The sequence below is a fragment of the Mustela putorius genome, unplaced genomic scaffold (genome assembly GCF_011764305.1).
Source record: "Mustela putorius furo isolate JIRA1106 unplaced genomic scaffold, ASM1176430v1.1 tig00003942_pilon_pilon_pilon, whole genome shotgun sequence".
NCBI classification, from domain to species: domain Eukaryota; kingdom Metazoa; phylum Chordata; class Mammalia; order Carnivora; family Mustelidae; genus Mustela; species Mustela putorius.
Window position 1 is genome coordinate 19,814,124 of NW_025422087.1, and position 7,689 is coordinate 19,821,812.

Here is a 7,689-nt window from a genome sequence, read left to right on the forward strand (position 1 = left end):
TGAGGGGTATCTCCATATCCTCAGGAGTGAGTCCGAGCAGAATGGTGAGAGGGACATTCAGAGAAGAGGCTGAGGACACAGTGGGAGGGGGTGGGGGGTCAGAGGGCGGGAGGTAGAGTCAAATAAGGATATGTACAGAGCTGTGTGAGGAAGGAGGCCCAGGAGTGTTGGACTAAGGGAATCACAAGGGTAATCACAAGGCATGATGGCTTTAGTAGCATCATTCCCCCTTTAGGGGAAGATGGGTAATTGATTTTAATTAAAGCCTCCCTTTTTGTATTGTATTTAGACTCTTGGGCAGTGTATTAGTTTCCTAAGGCTACTGTAACAAATGATCACAAATTTGGTGGCTTAAAAGAATAGGAATTTATTTTCTTATAGGTGTGAAGGCTGAGTCCGAAATCAAAGTGTTGGTAGAGCCATGCTCCCTCTGAAGACTCCAGGGGCGGCAGGAGAGGATCGTTCCTGGCCATTGCCTAGGTTCTAGTAGCTCCCGTCAGCCCCTGGCATCCTTTGATGCATGGCTGCATCACTCCAGTTTCTGTGCCTGTCTTCACATGACGGTCCTGCTCTGTGTCCAAATCTCTCTCTACCTATAAGGGTAACAGTCATTGGGTTAGGGCTATGCTAATCCAGTGTGACCTCCTCTTAACTTGATTATGATTACAAAGAGCCTAGCTCCAAATAAAGTCACAGATATGGGAACTAAGGGCTAGGATTTCAACATGTGTTTTTTGCTAGGGGGACACAATTGAACCCACAGCCATTCATGGGGCCATTCGTGGAGGTGATATGATAGCTGGGCTACTGTTCTTACCCAAAGAATACAGGCTCTTTGGGTGGCTATTAAATCCACTGAGAGGGTGCTGGGGTGGCTCAGTCAGTTAAGCGGCCAGCTCATGATTTCAGGTCAGGTCCTGGAATGGAGTCAGAGCCAGGCTCCATGCCCAGCAGGGAATCTGCTTGAGGAGTCTCTCTCTCTCTCCTTCTGCCCCTCCCCTGCTTGCTTGAGCTCTCTCTCGCTCTCTCTTGCATATAAAAAAATAAATTTCTAATTCCCCTGAGAGCCTGTCACCACAGAAGAGGGCAACTGTAGACCTGCTTTAGAAACCCCAGTTCCAGGGCAGGAAAAGCTGGAGGTCTCACGGGAACACATGTGGCTTGGTGGGCTGTCCTCAGCCCTGCCTAAGTGAAAAAACAAAGCCAATCGAGTGGAAAACCCATCCTTGTAGTGGATAAGCAATTCAAAAAAACTTCATGTTCACGTCAGGTCAGCAGTATCCTGAACAGATGAATAGCACATATTTGATGAAAAGCTAAAATTGACAAGATAATGAAAGCCTAACAGATTTCCTATGATCTCACCATTAGCATCAGGCAGTGAAATTAGAGAGATGAAGACAGAAAAGAACCTCTGTTGTGCTACAGAACCCAAATTTAGTAAGATGGGTGATGTACTCTCTCAATCAATTATCAAGGATTAAGTGCCTTTTTTTGCAACATTGACACGAGAAAAATAAAATGCGTGGCACCATCCTGCAAAGGAAGCTATCCACCATTTGAGCATGTGGAAACGCTACAGCCACAGATGAAAGACAAGGTCAAGTTAACTGTTAAACTGTGTGGTGTAGCTAGACTCAGGAATACAGAAATCCCCGAAGAGGAGCGATTAATGATCTCAGCATTACTCAAATCGGGCTTTCTGAAGTTTGTAAGTATTTCCTTGGAACCTGTTTTGTGGATGCCAGGCACTGGACTAGACCCAAAGCCTTCAACCTTCACTCTGTGAGACAGTTAGCACCTCAGTTTTCCAGGAGAAGAGACCAAGGTCCGCACATATAAAGTGACTTGCCCAAGGTCAGACAGTTGCAGGTCTCCAAGTTAGAGACGGAACCCAAGCCTTTTATCCTCGTCTATGGCTTTTTGTACGATGCATTGAAAGGAGGGGAGGGTTTAGATTGGCAAGGAAAAACAAGGAGAATGTTTTATGTGTGGGAAATAGGATTAATATTTGATTATTACATTTAGCTAATTGGCTCCTGAAAGCCAGCCTACTCCCAGATGAGGAGCTGCTGTCAGTTCTCCAGCACTTAAAATATCTGGGTCAGTGAGAAGAGGATCACAAGGTCTCCTTATGGTTATTTTTAACTTAAAAATAACCTTTAAAGAAAAGGAGAGGATAAAAATGAAAAAAATATAATATATTAGATATTTTACAAGCTCAAGTCAAAAGGGAGCTGTTCAATGGGAACAGCTAGGTGATTGACCCTGACTTGCAAGCTGCAGGGAGGGGTCCCTGGTGGGTCACAGTGGTTCCCGGCTCCATCAGAACTGAGAAAGGTGGCCTGGAATCCACATCAGAAAGTAAACCTGAGACAGGAGCAGAAACCAAAGGCAGGAGACATGCAGATGCTGCTACCACGTCTCCAGACCTGCCTTCAAAGACCTTGTCCTTAATTCCCTCCTCCGAAAAGTGATGGACAAAGAGAGTGAGGTGGGCCTCATCCAGCTTCCACCACTGGGATTGTTTTTTTTTTTTTTTTTTTTTTTTTTTTTTTTGCATATTTCAGAACAAAAAAGAAAGGAAGAGGAATCTTTTAAGCAAGTACCCTGGGTCATGTGAGAGTGGCACCAGCTGACCTGTGAGTGATGCTCTTACGAGAAAAAAATATTCTAAGTATTGCTTTATGTCTTTGGAGACAAGCCGCAAAACAAACCCCCTGCACAGCTTTCCCATCAACTCAAAGATATCCAGGAATGAAGATGACATTAGTGCCAGAACATGTGTCTCCCAGGACCTCAAAGGGAGAGGTTCCTACAAAGCATCCCCCCGTGTCGTGTGTCCAAAGCAGCACATAAGAACAGCAAGATGGGCACTTTGCTACGCTGGGTCCCATGCAGGAGGGAAAGTATCCGAAAACAGGTCCTGAAACGAAGGAACTTCCTCTAGGGTTGCGTCTGTAACCCAAGGCCCAGATCGTAGCCAATGTTCACTAAATGCTGAACGTCATTGAAGGTTAAGACTAACATATATGATGCAAAGGGACAACTATGCAAATCCATGGCTCTCTAAGGGCTGAACTGCGTGCTATGGGAGTTCCCAGGAGAGAAAGATCAGTATGAGCTGGCTTCCCGGAGGAAAGCTGAATCCGACACTGAATGGATAGAACTCACACATAAAGGGAATAAAAGGGGCTCAGTGCAGAGAAATTCATTTCTTCAGGCGCTGTGTACATATGCCACAGACACACAGTGAGCAAAGCCCATCCTGGACCCCGCACTCCCAGAGCTCATTATTTAGCCATCCATTTCCTTAGAGTAGAGGGTACTGATGGGTCACGACAAAGGCTGGTATTTATTTAGGGCCCATGATGTGACAGGCACTATGCTAAGTGCTTCACAATTATAACCTCATCTGACCTCACTGCAACTCAAGGGTAAGGGGTTCCTTACCATTTTAGGGACTGGAAGCTGAGCCCACACAGCTAATTAGCACTGAGACCAAAATTCAAATTGAGGGCTGTCTGGGCTCGGGGCCCGTTTTCTCCTCCCACTATACCCCATGGGAAATGAGGTCAGGGGAGGTGGTCCGGTGCGTGCAGTGCAGAAGCCACGCAAAGATTCCATACTTACTATGGAGGAAATAAGAAGTTTTTTGTTGTCAGTTCTCTCTTCCTGCTGTTCCTGGATCTCCTCTGCCAAAGTCGGATTCCTTAGGGATACACAGGAGATTCAGAGGACCCTCCAGGCAGGACACGTTCTCTCCCTCCAGATCTCCATCAAACTTTCCGGCAGAGTGACCTGCAGTGGCCATCTTGACAGGAAATTTCAGAATCATTATCTTTCTCTTTCCCTTAAATTCTGAACTATAGATGCCATTAAGGAACCAGTGCCCATGGTTTTTCTCATCCAGCCCTGTACTCGCATTTTTTAGCTTTCCTAAGATCTGCAAGAACCCTCGAAGTCTGGAACACCTGAGGGTTTTGTTTGTTTGTTTGTTTGTTTGTTTTTTAAGGTTTCATTGTCGGGGGCTGTGTCTGGGTGGCTCAGTTGGTTAAGCACCTGCCTTCGGCTCAGGTCATAATATTGAGGTCCTGGGATCGAGCCCTCTATCAGGCTCTCTGCTCAATGGAGAGCCTCCTTCTCCTTCTGCGGCTCTACCTGCTTGTGCGCTTGCTCGCTCTCTCTCCCTCTCTCTTTGTCTCTTTCTGTCAAATAGGTGAATTCTTTGAAAAAAAAATTCATTTTTTTAAAGAAATCTCTACACCCAACGTGAGGCTCAAACTTACAAGACCAAGATCTTGTAAGATCTTGAGCTGCATGCCCAACAAACTGAGCCAGCCAGGAACACCCCTCTTTTTAGGTGACATCTTACTACCCAAAACAACCAAAGAGAAAGAGAGATGCTTCAAGTTCTCCTTACCTTTATTTCTCCACCTTCACAGGAAGGGCAAGGGGTGAAAGAAGAGAGATCTACATTCTCTCCACCTCCCTTGAGGACGAGGATTGTTCCTGCCCCCAATGTTCTCCTTCTTTCCTGTGCTGGGAAACACTGCCCCCTAACGAGGCCACGATCAGGATGGACAAGGTGAAGGTCAACCCACCTGAAGGAAATAGAATTGGAAATCCAACAATAAAAGTGGAAATTCTCACGCTCATACGGATATGTTTATCAACTACAAAACACTTCCACAGACATCCCTTCCGTGGACTCTCTCACAGTAATTAGACAGCATTTAATGCTGATATGACCTTTTTTTTTTTCTTTTTGGAGATTAGGAAATTGAGATATTAAAAAAAAAAAAAAAGTGACTCCCTAGGGTCAGAGAGGTAACACTAGCAGCCAGGCCCACTTAGCTCTAATCCTGTGCTCAGTGTTCTCTGGCATATCCGCTCAGGAATCTTGATCTGGTCAAGGATGCCAGATGGGAACAGGGAAGCTTCATGGTCACTCTCTATGGTGCCATCCTCCAAGATCAGGGAGATTTACCAAATTGGGTTTTTGTTAAGCTTTTACTTATTTTTTGAGAGAGAGAGCAAGATGGGGTTGGGAAAGGGGCAGCGGGAGAGGGAGAAGCAGCTCCCCACTGAGCAGGAAGACCAGTGCAGGGCTTGATCCCAGGATCCAAGGATCATGACCTGAGCCAAAGGCAGATGCTTAACCAACTGAGCCACCCAGGCACCCCCCCAAATTGTTTTAATTTTATTTTATAATCTCCTATGAAACTATCCTTCAGAAATACACACCTTTCTCTTATAATATTTGGTTTTGGTCCTAGCAATCTTTGAGAATAGTAAGTTCCATATGTGGACTATTCCTATGTAAAGATGTGCTATTTTTACTTTGCCCTAAAACTATTTCTTTAAAGTGATAAAGTTGTCCCTAGCTCTGGGATTTAATAAGTTCATATTTTTATCCTATGATTTTCATTATTTTATAAATTTCAATCATATTCCCCTCTCGGCCTGTGTCTTTCCAGAATGAAGAGCCCTAATTCTTTTATCATTTCTCACAAAAGAACCCTCTCTACTCTCTGGATCAATTTCAGTGTCCTTCTCTAGACCTTGTCTGTTTCTGTATGTCTTTGAGGTACATCAGATCATCGGGCACCCATTTTGTCCATTTCTCTGTGTAAAAGAGCACAATGACTTCAGCTAAAATAGTGTGGAGATATTTGAGAGACACTTTTAAAAATCAAACCATTCCTTTGCTCCATGTCAGCCCAACGTATGCTGAAAAAAGATACATTCTGCTTCAACTCTGAATTGAATTTGAACACACTGATAGTAGACTGCCTCATAACCTATCATGAAAATGACAATTTATTTTCTCATATATGATCTCATTTGACCATCACATGAACCATGCAAGGTAGAAAACACATATTATGACCTTCATTTTTTACATGAGTAAATTGAAAACATGAATCTAGCCCAAGGTCAAACAGCTGGAAGTAGAGCCTGAGTGGCTGGTCCTCCATTGAGAAAATGGTGCCTTTTCCACTGCGCAATACAATACAGCCTTCCTGATAACCTCTTGGGATTTCTGTTGAAGCACCAAACCATCCCTCTCCAAGTCTCTTTCAGTGGTCCACAGTACAGTCACAAAATACTCTACAGTCCTATTGAAAGGAAGGATATTTATGGTTGGTCTAGACCCTCTTCCCCTGTCTCTCCATGCTGTCTCTACAATCTTATCACAGCACCAATAGTACTCTCCATTCACATAACACCCAGATTTTCATCTCAAGGCCACACCTCTCTTCCGAACTCTGGACAAAAACATAAAACTGCATAGTTGACCTCTGGATGTCTCAATATGTACAAAAACTCATCTTCTGACTCATCATATCCCCTGCCACTGCCAAAACCTAATTCTCTTCGGATGTTCCTCCTCTCAAATACTCTCCAGGTAGCTAGGAATCATCTTGACATTTCCCTCCCTCTCCCCTCTACCAACCCTGTTTGTATCCAGAGCTCCTGCAGAGCCCTCTGTTGTGTCCATTTCGCTCCTTCCCCAACATCAGCTCCTTAGTCCCAGATACCCTCCTCTCCCATTTGACTTCCATGCATTCCTAACTGGTCTACTCCTCTCCAACACTCTCTCGTCACCACAGCTAAGAAGGTTCATGTTGGGCATGCTACCCCAACCCCACCCCTGCTTATTTTTTTTTTTAAGATTTTATTTATTTATTTGACAGAGATTACAAGTAGGCAGAGAGGCAGGCGGCGGGGTGGAGAGGAAGCAGGTTCCCTGCTGAGCAGAGAGCCTGACGCGGGGCTCGATCCCAGGACCCTGAGACCATGACCTGAGCCGAAGGCAGAGGCTCAACCCACTGAGCCACCCAGGCGCCCCACCACCCCTGCTTAGAGCACATAATGGCATCACATTCTTTCAAGGTAAGGGCACAAACCCATAACTGGCCCACAGATTCCCGCCTCATCCGGGCCTGCCTGCAGCCTCGTCTCAAACACCTGGTTGCATTGTACCCACTCCAGCCACCCTCCTCTTCTTCTAGCCCTTCTCACACATGCGTTCATTTGCCACGGGGCCCTAGAACATTCTTCCCTTTCTTCCTGCCTCCCTAAATTCCTAGAATTAAATGTTCCAGAAGCCTCCATCTTCAGAGTTTGAAGGGTCTTTCCTCATGGAAACCTCTCTTGACTTCCCTGAGTTACCTTCCCCCATTATATTTTGCAGGGCACTCATTTGACATGGTGTTGTGATTTTAATTAATGTCTGTCTCCCCTAGATTTATAAACTTCTGCTCTCCATCGTATATTCCCTGCACAGCGCTGAGCTTGGCACACGGAGGCACAGCCCTGTTTATTATATCAAGGTGAATAAATGAATAAGCCCACTAATAAGGAAGTGGTTGCCTATGATACACATACACATTATGGAACCCTAATAAGCAGCTGTTAACAAGAATGAGACATCTACATTTACTAATATGGAGTGATGTTCATGACATAGTATTGATTAAAAGCTGTACATCACACAACAGTACGCAAACTATGATCAGTTATTTTTTACATCCTATCTTTATCGCAAAAAAAAAAAAAAAAAAAAACCTGTGGGGGTGCCTGGGTGGTGAAGTTGATTAAGCATCCAACTTTTGGGGCACCTGGGTGGCTGAGTCGTTAGCGTCTGCCTTTAGCTCAGGTCATGATCCCAGGGTCCTGGGA

At 44.9% G+C, this 7,689-nt stretch overlaps 1 long non-coding RNA gene across 1 annotated transcript; it reads right to left on the reverse strand.

Moving 5' to 3' along the window:
- Positions 1 to 278: 278 nt before the first annotated feature.
- LOC101678598 lies at positions 279 to 4,562 on the reverse strand. Its single transcript, XR_200150.3, has 3 exons — positions 4,424 to 4,562; positions 3,634 to 3,814; positions 279 to 593 (listed from the first exon to the last, which is right to left on the reverse strand). It is a non-coding gene; the product is annotated as an uncharacterized LOC101678598 (long non-coding RNA).
- Positions 4,563 to 7,689: the final 3,127 nt, after the last annotated feature.